The sequence below is a fragment of the Rattus norvegicus genome, chromosome 6 (assembly GCF_021556685.1).
Source record: "Rattus norvegicus strain SHRSP/BbbUtx chromosome 6, alternate assembly SHRSP_T2T, whole genome shotgun sequence".
In the NCBI taxonomy this organism is placed as follows: Eukaryota; Metazoa; Chordata; class Mammalia; order Rodentia; family Muridae; genus Rattus; species Rattus norvegicus.
This window is the reverse complement of record NC_141539.1, coordinates 45,560,592-45,575,680: the sequence shown is the minus strand read 5'-3', so window position 1 is coordinate 45,575,680 and position 15,089 is coordinate 45,560,592. Positions and strand designations below refer to the sequence as shown.

Genomic DNA, 15,089 nt, shown 5'->3' with positions numbered 1-15,089 from the left:
CACTTGGTTACTCAAGTGTTATAGTGCATTTACACTACTCAGAGACAAATGCAGAACCAACTGTTCAAAGATGGGGAGGCAAGGCTATCCCCAGGGAGCAGAAGAAGGGTGTAGAGGAGCAGGTGGAACCCCTGTAGATTTCTGCCACATGCCTTCTGGTCAATGTCTTCCACTTTTAGAACTGTGTAACTGTATTGTTTAGGTGTAGGGGGACTGATAGGCTAAGAACCCTTAGGAGAAGCCAGGAGAATATGGGGATCAAGGAAGAAAGCATTTAACCAAAAGGAGGGTATGGGAAAGAGATGGCAAAGGCAGGAGAGAAATAGAGCATGGGGAGGCAGAAAGAGATCACTAGCATTCTGTATCCATTCTATTGGGTTCTAAAGGTGTTACTGCCCACCAGTCATCCTACAGGACCTGCCCCTTTATTCAGCATGGTGGTCAATTTTGACAGCATCTGCAGTTAGTGTTAAATAATTACCCATATGTTGGCCTGAGTGGTGTTTGATATTTTAGAGTTACATTGACAATAAAAAAGGCATTTGGGAGGGAAAATCCTCCTTGAAGGCCTGCCGTGTGCCAAGTCAATGGCAGTTTTAGGGGTGGGGGTGGGGCAAGCATAGAAACTAGGCAACCTGTATGCTGGGAAGTACACAGAAGGCGGACATGTTTATCTGCCTATTTCTGTAGATTTTTATCTACTGACCTTTGTGAGTTAGAGAAGGGGCTGTTTCAGGGCAAACCCATCAAAAAATAAAAACGGGATAAGAGTGGAGACAGTTTCTACTTTCCCAAGAACACTTGGGAAGCCATCAATGAAGAGATTTATTTGAAAAGGCAGGAGGACAGGTGGGGAACGGTGGTTGTTTCCAGGGTAGAGAAAGTTGCTTCTGAGAGGGGTCACTCAGGCTGAGTCTGCAGAGATGAGGGGGCATTTTGGCACCTGGGGAGAAGGATGATACAGTATGGAGAGAGAACAGCAATCCTGGGATTACCTGAGATCACTGGAGATGGAGATCAGGTGGGCAGGGACCACAGCTAGATATTCTGTTCTTTTATAGATTTATTTATTCCTGTATTTTATGTATGTGAGTGCTCTGTCTTCATACATGCTACAGATCCCATTACAGATGGTTCTGAGCCTCAGTGGATGCTGGGAATTGAACTCAAAAACCTCTCAAAGAACAGTCAGTGGGCTTAACCACTGAGTGATCTTGTCAGCCCCCAGATAGTCTATTCTTCTCTCTCATGTACCCTGAAGCTACTAAAGAAAGAAAAGGGGCATTGGGCATGACCGAAGAGGGGGACACAGGAGTTGGAAGTAGTCCAGGGTCTTTACTGGGAAGAAATGGGGAGGCTGAGTGAAGGTAGCAAGGTGGACATGAAGACATTATTGGGACCACCTTAGGAGGAATTTGTGTCACCTCTGGTATTCCCACAAAGACATGGAAATGCAAGCGGGAAGTTTTTGCAGGCCAAGGGCCTGGTAAACAGAGGCAGCCAAAGGTAATAATAGAATCAGCCAAAGTTGGTGTGATGGCTAATTTTGGTTGTCAGCTTGAAACACATCCACGACAAGGGAATCTCAATGGAAAAATCCCTCCATCAGAGTGGCAATGGGCATATCTATGGGATAATTTCTTAACTGTCTTTTGATACAGGGCCAGGAGGTAGTCTACTGTGGGTGGCATTGTCCCTAGGCAGGTGGGCTTGGGGTGCGTAAGGAAGGTAGTTGAACTTGAGCCAGGAAGCAAGCCAGTGCTGCTCTCCGTTCCAAGTTTCTGCCTTCAGTTCTTGCTGGATTATTCTTATATCATAAACCCTAGTTTGTCTTTATAGATCTGAAAGACCCAGACTGTGGTTTTAACCACAGCTGCATGATGGTGGATTTTTATCTACAGAAAGATAAAGACCTTTGTGGGTTGGGGAAGGGGTGTTTTTAGGACAAGTCCATCAAAAAAAAAAAAAAAAAGAGGAATGATCAGGAAACAGAAAGCTAAAAATAAACACATTGTCCTTGGCCAACAGGACGGAGTGGAGACATATCCAATACTTGGGTTGAACATTTGGGCGCCAAGAACACCAGGGGAGCCAGAAATAAAGAGATTTATTTGAAAAGGCAGACAGGAGTGTCTTGTAAAATATAGAGGCATCAAGTTTCTCAGGTTTGCAAGAGGACAGAAGTCAGTGTCTGGAGACCAATTCACTGGCCACCGACTCTAGAATCTATCTGGAAAGTTAGTTTTCCTGCTCAGTTTATGTTTATGGAAGCACATACCCAACAACTGGCCAGACATGTTGGCACTGTGGTTGAAATCATGACTGTTTAACCTTTTTTGTGTATTCCCCCTCCTTCCCCCACCAGCCCATGGATGCCTGTTACAGGGTTTGTCTGGGGTCTGAAATTTACTAGGAATTTTTCCTGGCATCATTTTGTTGGGTGATTTTTCTTGATGTCTCTAACTCATGTGAGATAACCCCATGGCCCTAGTGGCTCTTGGGGGAGGTGGGGCCCGTGAGACTTGGCAGTGGATTTGTGCTCCTTCCCGAGTGCTGAAGGAATGACATCTTTCCACTGAGAATGGGCAGGGAGTCAAGGCTTCCAGAGACCCACCTGAGAGCTATGGGCACCAGGAGCCTCTTAACAATGAGCACCACCAATGAGACATTCTAGACTTCGGTTTATTTGGGTTTGTTCTTATGCAGAAGTCACCTAATGGGGGGAAATTTAAATGTTATGTCTGAGTGTGATAGCTACCATGATTGTTGTAAAATGGCTGTAGGGCTCTTTTTAGACTGGATATGGCTGAGCTATTTTTATAGGGAGAAAAAAAAAACCAGAGTGAATGTTCAGCATGGGGGTTCAGTGTGACCTTGAGTTAATTGAATTAATATCCTATGGGTTTTCTTCTCTTCTCTTCTCTTCTTTCTTTCTTTCTTTCTTTCTTTCTTTCTTTCTTTCTCTCTCTCTCTCTCTCTCTCTCTCTCTCTCTCTCTCTCTTTCTTTCTTTCTTTCTATCTTTTAACCTTTGTAGATACATATAGGAAGTCATAGGAAGGCTGAAAGGGCAGCTTCACAGCCAATGACCTACCCTGAAGGGACAGCTGAGCATGTAGGCACACTTGTACACTGGGTTCTGTAGTCCGGAAGCTGGTGAGAGCCACCATCCTACTGATTTTGCTCTGTATTTGATTAAAATGAGTGGCCTGGGAGTCTGTGGGTAGTTCTATTCTAGTACATCCTGACACCCTATTCTCTCCATTAACCTCTCTATAGAGAAGTCTATAAACAATAGGGAGGTTTAACGTTAATTGTCTTTAATGTTGTCACGTTTTAGGTGGCCTATGGATTTGTACCTAGACAAACAGTAACTTTAAGGTCAGACGTTTTCTTATTTATTTAGCTGAAGATGGCGATGATTTTGGAAGTAAAGGAGCTGCCTGGAGCAGAACAGAAGAGGAGTCCTACTGCCACTGCCTCTCACCCTCCTTTACCTACAGAGTCATAGCAACCACATTTCTGTTGCCCCACAGCCTCTCAGCAAGCCCAGCTCTGCAGTGGGCTCCTGGTCTGTTATTTGAGTGGATGATGGTGGATATAGGTCTGATGTGTGCATGGCAGGCCAGCAGCTGGAGACCCAGGGGAGAGATGATACTGCAGCCCAGTGCAGGGATTTCTAGTGACAGGATTCCTTCTCCACTGGTGTTCCTTTAGTCTTTCTGTTGATTGGAGGAGACCCCCAAGCCACACTCCAAGTCTACCAATTGGAGTGCTTGCTTTGTTTCAAAACTGGGTATTTCTATATAGTGCTGGCTTGGTCTGGGAATTGCTACGTAGACCAGGCTGGCCTTGAACTCACAGTGATCCTCATGCCTCTGTTTCTTGACTGGTGGCATTATGGGAGTGCATCATGGTGCCTGGCAAACTCAAGCATTAGTCACATTGAAATCTACTTTAGCTGCAACATCTAGCTGGATGTCGAAATGAACACTTGGCTATCGTAGTTAGTTAGTCCAAGGTGAAATATAAAATCAACCAGGAAAAGTGGTAAAGTTGAATCTCAGAAAAAGTATTGAGAGGTGTATCTGGGTGCACTGAGGAGTGCATGGCCCCAGAAGCTATCCATCAAGCTTCTCTCTGTCTCTCTCTGTCTCTGTCTCCATGTCTCTGTCTCTGCCTGTTTCTCTGTCTCTGTGTGTGTGTGTGTGTGTGTGTGTGTGTGTGAGAGAGAGAGAGAGAGAGAGAGAGAGAGAGAGAGAGAGAGAGAGAGAGAGAGACTGGGATTATTGTCTCAGGGTCACTCAGCTGCAATATTTCCTGCTTTAGAGGGCTGCTGCCATCTTCATGGGGGGAATCTTTTAGGATATCTCTAGGTTTCTGCACATAGCACCTCTGAAAGACCATTTCCTGGATCCCATCCTGGGGAAGGCAGGTGTTCCTGAATAGGCATCTGAGGCTGAACTCGGGCTTTGTTCATTCTAACCCACCTCCATCTAACCTGAGCCGTTTGGCCTTGACCACGTGTCTACTTTTTCTGAAAAGCAGCTGGAAATGGAGCACTCAGGCACCTTTGGATCTGGCAGAGGTTCAGGCAGGCAAGCCCAAAAAACCCCCAGAACAAAGAAGCAAACAAACAAACAAACAAACAAACATTTGCAATAGATAGACAGACAGACAGACAGGGCGGGATGCATGCTATCCTGGTAATTGAAAGCTCTCATAGATGGCTGACCCACTACATTATTCAGTATGCTTTCTGATTCAGTCCTTGCCAGGCAATGTTAAAAAAATGGAGTTTCAGAGTATCTGTTTAACAGGCACAGAGTCCTAGGTTCAGTTTCCAGCACGGTATAACCCAGATGTGGTCACGCACACCTGTAATCCTAGTACTTGGAAAGTGGGGGCAGGAATATTCGAAGGTCAAACTGACCCTCAGCTCCATGGCAAATCTGAGCTCAACTTATCTCAAAGAAAGGAAAACACAGTTTTTCAAAGGTCTTTTGAATTAGGTTAGTGTGCTATGGTGTAAGTATAGTGTAGTGTGTGTGTGTGTGTGTGTGTGTGTGTATGTGTGTGTGTGTGTGTGTGTGTGTGTGTGTGTGTTTGCACTGGGAACCGAGCCCACATCCTTAAGCATGCCAAGCACACACTCTAATGCTGAGCTCTCTTAACCCATTTTCAAGGTTATTATTATTTTTAAACCAAGGTTAGCTTGCTTGCCTTTGACAGAGAACTTAATGATAAAGAACTTTCCATCAGCTCGTGTGTGTGTGTGTGTGTGTGTGTGTGTGTGTGTGTGTGTGTGTAATTAATTAATCAGAAGGAACCGATAACCTTGGGTTTGAATTCTAAGTGCCGTTACAATGAAGATAAAAGTAAAATCATGACTTTGTGAAAGTGTTTAATTAATACATGTCAAGGGTGCTTTGTTTTAATGAGGAAACCAGTAAAATGTAAAAAAAAAAAAAAGAAACCTATTCTTTGCAGAATTCAAATGCTATACAAACATAGGCAATCAGGAACTGGGAAAGAATTTGCAAGTAAATGCAAAACAAGGGAGCATCTACATGATAGTAATGACCGTTTCTCCAATAGACAAAGTTCATTTCCACAGACGGGGTGACTCACCCTACTACTGTCCACCTTTTACAATGCACAGAGTAAGGAGAGCCGAGAGACTCCCCAAAAGGCAGATAAGGTGGGAGAATTCTCTAGGAAAAAAACTCACTAATGTGGTTTTTCCCACTTCAAAATCTTTCACATTAAAACAAGTATTGGTGAGCATGAACATGCAAGCATCTTCCTGTATCCGGAATAATTTTTGTTTCATCTGTGAATTGGAGCAGGTGTCTCTTCCTTGGTTTGTCTTGGAGATTAAAAATGATTACATATATATATAAATATATGTATATTTTCCCTTAGGCTGAATATATATGTACATAGACATGCATTCACACACAGACACACACACACACACACACGCTCAATAGTAAAACTCTTTCCTCTTTATTTTCCTTAACGCTGGATTTGTTCCCAGCAAATCTTTCTTCATGCGTTTGTTTATTTGACGTGTGTTGAAGGTTTGCTGTACCAGACACGTGCTGAGCGCATGCATAGCTAGAGAACACACGGTGAACGCCTCACAGGCTCTAGGCATGACTGTTGGGAGGGAACTGACAAGGGAAGCATTAGTTGTGGTTTTCTGTGACACACTGTACTGAGAATCCTGGAGGGCATCCTTGCAGAGGTCAGACAGTGTCTGACGGCAGTGACTTGGGGACCAAGGGTCTGGCCCTTGGGCAGGCTGTGTTCTTCTTAGTTCCTTCTAGAAGAGAAATGATGTCTGTAGGTTGTGGTGCTGGCTTAACGAGCTTGGACACACTTGAATACAATATTTGCTAATACTATTTGGTGGCATTACCAAGCATGGATAAAATCCAAGTTATGGAAAGACAAAAGTCACACGTTTGCTATTAAACTGAATGATTAGACCACACTTAAATACAAACTCACGTTATACATACACGTGATCCTTCACAAAGGTTATATTGGCACAGGAGTAACTTAAGCATCTCTCATCTGTGCATCGGAGGAACTGGAAGTGTACCTGGGTGGTATACCAAGGGCTATACTCATGTTTGTAGGCTCTCTGCTATTAAAAGATTTTCTTCCGAGGCAGATAGAGTCTGAGTTAACCTTTTTAGCTCCAAGTCCTTTGAGAGTCAGCTCCTTATCTTACCTTTTTTATTTTATTAATCCTTTAAGAAATTATACATACATATATATATTCACAGGTGAGGAGGCAGGTACAAGATAGAAGGAGTCCTGTCATTGGACGAGAAGGAAGGATGGGCAGGAGAAAAGTTTGAAGGAAGAGGAGGAGACTGGAACGGAAAGGAGAAGAGACAGGAGGGAGAGGGCGAGAAGCCATGGCAGGTGATGTTAGATTCCGCTCTGTGTATCTACAGGTTGTTATTAATGTTTTTAAGGGATGGATGTGTACTGGGCTTTGTATGTTTAGGTGGGCAATTATATCTTATCAATTGGACCAAAGGTTATTGTGTTGTGTGTTCGTTCATGTGTAGATTTAAGTGTAATGGAGTGTGGGGCGGCTGGTCTGGGCCACCATGGAGTTGGAATGTGTGCTTCTGGCAAGATATCCAGCAGATATCTTGGGGTACTTTGGTGCTGGGACCTAGTGGGGATAAAAGAAAACCCGACTTTTTTATTTTTTATATTTTACAACAACATATGTGTGTGTGTGTATAAAATATTTACTCTCTCATTTCTTCCAGATACACCCTATCTTCCTATTGCCCCGACTTCATGTTTTATTGATTTATTTTATTAATAACCCATGAGTCCCGTTTGTGTTGCCATATACTCCTAGGTGTGCAGGCATCCCTGAAGCATGGTTGACCAACCAGGGGCTGTACCCTTAAGGAACCTGATTCTCCCTCATCCAGAAGTCATCAACTGTCTATGGCTCCCCAAATAGGGATGGGCGCTTGCAGACTCCTTCCCCTCACATGCTAGAATGATGGTTGGCTTGTTTATCATATAGGTTTAAACTCTACACAAGATGGATTCTCCAGGACTCCTGCAGGCTCCTACATTCTGGGTACAGACGTGTGTTCTTATCTACTGGGATGGGTGGTTGACTTCAGGGGGTTGGGGCTCACAGTTGTCACTGGCATGGAATGGTATGAATGCTGTACCCGGGAAGAGTAATGGTTCTGTTACCGTTTGCTTCATGCAGGGCCGTGGGTAGCATTGCTGGGTGTTCTCATCTGTCTGTAGTAATACTAGCATGAAGTAACCTTGACATATGAGACGCTTGCCCAAGCAGCACCCATTCTTGCAGAAGTACAGAGGGAGAAGTGCCAGTCTTGGGCCAGGGTGAAGTGTGTAGTTACTGAAAACCTAATGGTTACTTTCTTTTGTAATTAAAACTTCAAACTGCCTTCTTCAAACTGCCCTCCAGGTAAGGGGAATGGATTCCCCTGTGTCCAAGGGAGATGAACCTTTCACAATCTACGACCTGTAGACAAACCGAACATGGGAAGAATATCATAGTGGGCTGCTTCTTGCTCTATCCTGGTGCCCTGTGGTGGATGGGGGACGGCCTGAAGGTGCTGGGTCTCTGGGGACAGACATTCACATTGCTGCATTGCTGAGAAGATGCCTTGGTCTGGAAGAGCATCCCAACTGGACAGGCTCTGCTAAGAGCGCTGTGTGGTTTCTAGCCTGCAGGAGGTACGGGTGGCAAACATTTTTTGTGCCTTGAATCTGGGTACATGAAGCATCTGCTGCGAGCCAGGTATTTGAGAGGACTCTTGTTTCTAATGCACCCCGGATGTTTGTCCTGACTGAAAGCACAGCAGCTTTGTCTGCACCCCTTCCAAGTGTGCAAAGCCAGGTTCTCCACGATCAGGTGCTCATTCTGCTGTTTCCCATTTTCTGCAGAGTCTCCAGTTTGCCTTGGTCCCCCACTGTTCCTCTTTCATCAGAATGACCAAAGCCTGGTCCTTACCACTGCACACTCTAGTTGCTCTAATTAAACATTCGAGACCCACCGGGGCAACTCCCTTGCAATCCTTGCCATCTTCCAGCTCATTCTGTTCTTGTCTCTTGGTGGGAATGCACAGAGACAATTCAGGGAGGGGAGAGGTCACAGTGACATTAAGTTGAACTGGGATAGATTGGGTTCAGACCTCCTTGAGTACCAGGAACCCTCACCTCAGGAGTCCTTACCTGATTTCTGCACGGTGCCAATAGATGGACTGGATCAATGCTCTCCTAGTGACATGAGTGACCCTCGCTCTGGAACTCATGGGAAATGCTAGTTCTGAGTAGGCACCAGAGCACACAGTAGCTGTGTCTTAGCATGCCTTGGGAAGTGAGAGAGTTCCCAAAGTTCGAGGCCTGGTTAAAATGAATGCAAAGCTTCCTTTGAAAGGGACAGCTTATGCCTATTGCCTTGACTTGTGGGGTGGCCAATAGGCAAGGGGGGTGGGGCTTACCCAGAGGAAACAAAACACACAGTCACCCTGGAAGCCGCTTCCAGGCTTCACAGAGTATGGCATTACTTGGATTGTGTTCCACATTATTCCCCCACCCCCAACCTCCAGCAAAAGCTGACAGGAGACCCGTGGGAAGGCCCTGATGTCCCTGAAGAGCTGTTCTTGTCCTGAACAGTCCTTGAAAAGGCTTCCTAAGGCAGCACCTGGAGAGCAGGGCAGACGGCAGCTTTGAGCCCATCAGAGCAGATACAGTTTCTCCATTCGTTCCTGGCACAATTGGGTAAGTGTGCACTGGCTCAGCAGGCCTCCAGCTGCGCGCTGTGCTCTGCTCTGCTGGACCGGTGCCTGGGGCCCGTGTAGGGTGCTCTGTTCCCGTGGGAAGTATTCCTAGCTCCTGTTGACAGCTTTGTAGCTGGGAAGGTCTGCTTTCTGGGGCTGGCCACTGACTGTGCCAGCCAACAGTTGTCTTAGGCCCTAGCACGCAGCTCCTGGCCTGGCACACGGGTACGGCCACTATCAGTGGGTAGTCACTTGAACTCAGTTGGGTCCTTCTAAACAGTGCTTTGAGGCTCCAGACCCATGCTGCTTGCTCCCTGGGGCTGCTGTGAGAGACCATCACACAGCCTCCCCTATTTCAGTCCTGTAGGGAGTGACACTGTGTTGAAAGAATGCCACATGTGGCTGGGCTGGCTTCATGTCTTTGGTGTTATATGGCTGCCATGCTAGGACTCCTAGTAAGATCTGTGTATAACTTCCAGTTGGAGGAACAGACTCCCAGTGAATATCCTCACTGAAGCCATATAAGAAATACACGGCGTTCTACTTCCGATCCTGTTCTCTCCTGTACTATACTATACTGTACTATACTATACTGTACTATACTATACTGTACTATACTATACTGTACTGTACTATACTGTACTGTACTATACTATACTGTACTGTACTATACTGTACTGTACTATACTGTACCGTACTATACTGTACCATACTATACTATACTGTACTGTACTATACTGTACTATACTATACTGTACTATACTATACTGTACTATACTATACTGTACTATACTATACTGTACTATACTATACTGTACTATACTATACTGTACTATACTATACTGTACTATACTATACTGTACTATACTATACTGTACTATACTATACTGTACTATATTATACTATAGAGAGCTAAATAACTGCACACGTGGTGGGCCTTGATTTGTAATTAACTTGTCTTTCTGGTTATCCTATCTAACGGCCACATTTTAAATCACACTGTTTTTATGGATGTGGACACTTAGGCTCCAAGGCAAGTAAGCTTGCCTACTGTTACCGACAAGCCTCAGTCGCACCTCTATGAATGTTTTGTGTGCATGAAGGCCACCGCAGCCTGTCACTCTGTTCCTCTACGCGCTGGTTTTAAGGGCAGCCTGAAAAGAAACTGTTCCTGGTCAAGGGTCACAATGCCTGAATTTTCGTCATCCCTGAATCAACTCCTTCAAACTTCCAATGCCAAAGCCAATGGCTTTCTCTGGGACTGTGGCTTGTCGGTGAGTCATGGGAGGTTGATCAGATGAGGCATTTGGTGAGGATTTGGAATCATAAGATTTATGGTAGTTCGAGTTTTGTCCCTTTGACAAATACCCAAGAGAAGCAAATTGAGTGGGGTGGGCTGGGCCTCCCTGTGGCTCAGGCTCTCAATGGTTCAGGGCTGTTGGCTCCATTGCTTCTGAGCTTGGGCTGAGTCGGAACAGCCAGGTGGGAGCTACCACTAGAGCCAAGAGGAGGAGACAGGAAAGGACAGGGTCAGGACACGCCCCTAAAAGCTACCCTCTCAGGGATCTACTTCTTCAGGCCGGTCCCTAAAGATCCCATCAATACCCCAAATAACGTCACCAAGAGTCTCTAGGGATATTTCCTGTTCAAACCATGACGCATGCCCACGAAATACTGTGCTTGCGTCTTACAGATTTTCCTTGCTACATCAAGGCACGTGAAGATCGCTGGTACTTAGGAAGTGGGACCTCCAACCCAGGAGAAGATTCTAGAAAGTGTGGCATAGGCTGAGGTGAGGAATCCACTCATTCATTTCTTGAAGTAACGTTGTCTCTATTTTGTAGGTAGGGAAACGGGCTCTGAGACAGCAGGGAGTGACTTGATTAGACGGAAGAGATTCGGTCTGTCAGTCGTAGACCCCAGTGTCAACTGCTTCTGAGCATACGTTCTGCACCAAGGACCGTGCTTGAAACCCTTGGTCAGATGGCAGGTGGTAGGGATAAACTGTGCTTCCACAAAACTCTGAGCTCCCCACACCTCTGAAGGTCGCTTTCACAAAGGTGACAGGATGAAAAGGCCCTTAACATGGTCTTCATCTAACTGGGAAAGTGTGCTTGTAAGAAGAAATTTGAATGCAGGCGTCTGTGTGCCTACAGGAAAGCCCATGAGAGGACACATTAGCTAACTAACTAATGCCAGCAGGAGAGGTCTCAGGAAAAGCCAGATTGCCAACACCTTGGCATTGATGTGGATTATGAGACTAGAAGCTTCCATTGTTTAATCCCTAGTAGGAAGTAACCTTAGACGCTTGGCATACCAGGCCAGCCCATCTCTTATGATCAGGTATCTCCCTGGGCACTGGGCCTTTGATAATTGCCAGAAATGACTCTGCTCCAAGTGGTCTGTTGGCTGACACTGGCTCTCGGGCCACATACATGGGGAAAGAAAACTATGGAACCTCTCTGTCAGCAGCACCTGTTTCTTTCCCCATGTAGGCTCCAATGAGGGCATCTGTCACCTGATCTTACTTTGTAAATGAGCCAGACTCCATTACTGTTCAATAGCGCCTCAGAGGGGACCAGAAACCTGTCCTGTAATGACTATGTTCTCAGAGCTTCACCCTATGTGCAGCTGTGCTTCTTACCCCCCTGCTTGCAATATGACTCTTCTCAAAAAAAAAAATAGGACTCATAACCTCATATCGCACATACAGATGTTTCTCGGTGTACAGTGGGTTTCATCCTCACACAACTGTTGGTTGAAAATATCCCAAGTTAAAGGAAAATGCATGAAATGTCCCCAACCCCTGGAGAATCATTGCCTAGTCCACCACAGAACAAGTGATTCTCATGATCTCAGGGCTGGCTTGGAACTATGGCTCCCTGCCCCTGCCCCTGCCCAGCATTGAGAATGTTTCCTATCATATCTCACAAGACTAGAAAATAACAAATCCAAAAGTCCAAGTGCACTACTAAATGCACATCATTTTTGTATCATCGGGTCTTAGATACTACCTGTCATTCTTCTTTAAAAATCTTTTATTTATTTATTTATTTGTTTGTTTGTTTGTTTGTTTGTTTGTTTTTTTGACAATTTTGAACATCTACAAACTAATCATATTTTCCCTCAGGCCCCCTCTCATTCTTCCAGGAAACCCCTCAGTCACTTTCCAACATGCCTGCCTCCCACTATCTTCACTTCTTCCCTTACCCTTTCTAGAACCTACCGAATACACTAGTGCTATGGTTGGAGTGCCGACTGCTCTTGTTGGCCTGATCTTGTATAGGTCTTGTGCAGGTAACCATGGATGGAGAGAGAGAGTTCATAACTACAATAGCGACATCAGGTCCAGAACACAGCACTTCACAGCATGCCTACTCACCCCCAGCAGATCGATAACTGAGGAGTGCAGGTGCAAACACCTCTACAGCAGCTGGGATTTTGCTCTGTGGGAGAGAGTTCCTGCTGTGTGGCTGGGCTGTGTGTTCTGTTGAGATCACGTGTCAGGAGTCTCCTGTTTCTCTGTATCCTCAGGATGAAGTGTCTTTGGGCTCATAGGATGAGGTATTTCTGATACAGCTGGCCCAGAAAGCCGAACAAGCAATTGCTAGGCTGAAATTTGGTCTCACGGGTGGCACAATATGGTCTGGCCTTTATGCCTTTTCTGAGCTCTATAAAAACTAGTAACACACTTACTGTCAACCTTAACTGCCCAAGGAACTACCTTCCAGTCCAGGTAACGGGTAGTACTGTCCCCAGTTCCCTGTGATGTGCCTAGGATAAGACAGGCAGTCTTGTGGTCTGCAGGCACATAGCATGTGTGATTACTGAGCTGATAACATACACACGTGCAGCCTTCCTCTCCGCTGTGTCCTTTTGAATAGGCGAAGGAGCCCACAAGTCCTCAACAGAGTAAATGCAATTCCTCTGCATGTCTAGAAGGTGGAAAGAAGTTTTTTAGGGTGCAAGCCCCCAGAAGAGGGTCAGCCTATGTTCTTGGCCTCCGGTCCTCATGAAGCAGTGCAGGGGGCAGGGTCATTGTACTGCAAGCCTAGAGAGAGCTCTGATGCCCGCTGGCAAGCTGCATATTCTTGGGCCACTGGTTTCCCCTCTTGGAGTGTCTTTCTTCCCCTGTCGGAAAGTGATGCAACTGTTTGCCCAGGAGCAGGTGAAAAAGTCACAGGCGTGTTGCCGCTGATGCTTGGCCACGTTTGATGTCTTCTTCCCTTGGGGGGAGGGGATGGCTATTGCAATGCAAGGCTTGGAGTCGTGGGACACAGGTGAAAGTCTCAGGTGAGTAGTTATTTTAATTGTCAATTTGACACAACCTAGAATCATCCAGGAGGAAATATTAGTGGAAAAGCTTATCGAGATCAGGTACTGGAGTACTTGGACGGTGATCGTATCGTTGGGAGTTGTCCTGATGGCTAATTGAGGTGGGTAGGTGTCTTAGTCACTGCTCCATTGCTTCAAAAAGACACCACGGCCAAGGCAGCGGCTGCCGTTTTGTCTGTGTACAGAAGGATCAGCATGCTGGAAGGCTCTGCGTTAAGGGAGGCAGGTGGGGAGGGGCTTGGCTGGAGGGGTTAGTACAGACAAACAAAGGCTAGGTGGGCTGAAATATCACAGAATTTTTGAGACAATGAGGGTCTTGCTCCCAGCCAGGACGCGATGAAGCAGCTGGTATAAGGTGTTACATTCTCAATGCTCCTTCACAGCCTTTAGTGGGGGTCTGTTACCTGTCACTTCAGGCTGGTTCAAGGACCTTTGAAGTGTGGCACCTACCTACCCAGCTTGATCTGTTCTTTCTCCCTTCTGTAGCTGTCTAGGACAGCTGTGTGCTGGGCAGGGGTCAGGAAGGAGTGAAGTCGACCCTGAGCTTTGAAGTGTTTGTCATGCCGTAGATGAAAACGGAGAAGGGACAGCTATGTCCCGGGCATCCTGAGAACCAGCTGCCACAGCAGCTACTGTTCACATCTCTGCATTCATTCTTTTTTTTTTTCTTTTTTCTTTTTTTCGGAGCTGGGGATCGAACCCAGGGCCTTGCGCTTGCTAGGCAAGCGCTCTACCACTGAGCTAAATCCCCAACCTCTGCATTCATTCTTGCCTATTCTGTTGGATTCCTACAGACATATGACAAAAAGATCAGTTACTCAAGCCACATTCAGCCACTCACTCAGCAAGCGACGTTCCAGGAAGTCCTCCAGGTACTGAATTCGGGATAAGGAGTGGTACTCTCGGCGGCAGACAGTGTGCACATTCTTGCTCTTGGCAGATTAACTGTGCCCTTTGAACCCTGGATTCTCATTGCAGAATAATTGCTATGTATCGGGATACCACGTTCAGGGGAGGAGGAGCTGGCTCCCTCCAGTGAGAAGGGCTCTGTTTCTCTCTGCATACACACCCACTTCTTAGAAATAGCCTTCTTCAAAAGGCATGAGGAGCTCCTTGTTTACCAGCAGATGGCGCTCAACACTCCCGTGGGAAGCAAGGTCATGGCTTCTTGAGTTCCCCCGCACCCCCACGCCGCCCCCTTTCAGTCTTATCTCTGGGAGAGGCCTGTCCTTTCAGGTCCGAGGCAGAAAGTCACATAAAACAATTTGTGTCAGTCAGCAGAGTCCTTGAACATCAAACTGAATGATGTGTGCTTCGGAGCAGTTTGGAGGGCTCTTTTGACCTCTTCGTTTTCTCTCTCTGTCTCCCGTGAATGGCTCATGGGCTGCCTACTGACTTTGCACAGCGGACTCCTGGACTCCTGTAGTGGCTTTAGACCTTTCCCAAATGTT

At 46.1% G+C, this 15,089-nt stretch overlaps 1 long non-coding RNA gene across 10 annotated transcripts in view; it reads left to right on the top strand.

Moving 5' to 3' along the window:
* Nucleotides 1-9,026: 9,026 nt before the first annotated feature.
* Nucleotides 9,027-15,089, top strand: part of LOC102550954 (uncharacterized) — a 35,081-nt gene continuing 29,018 nt past the window's right edge. For 4 of the 10 annotated variants that reach the window (XR_015622927.1, XR_015622921.1, XR_015622920.1 and 1 more), the window contains exons 1-2: nt 9,030-9,304; nt 10,997-11,095. This is a non-coding gene — a long non-coding RNA (uncharacterized LOC102550954). Of the gene's footprint in view, nt 9,305-10,358; nt 10,578-10,996; nt 11,096-15,089 lie in introns of those variants that run through there. The other 6 variants (XR_015622925.1, XR_015622929.1, XR_015622922.1 and 3 more) reach the window with 6 other exon arrangements.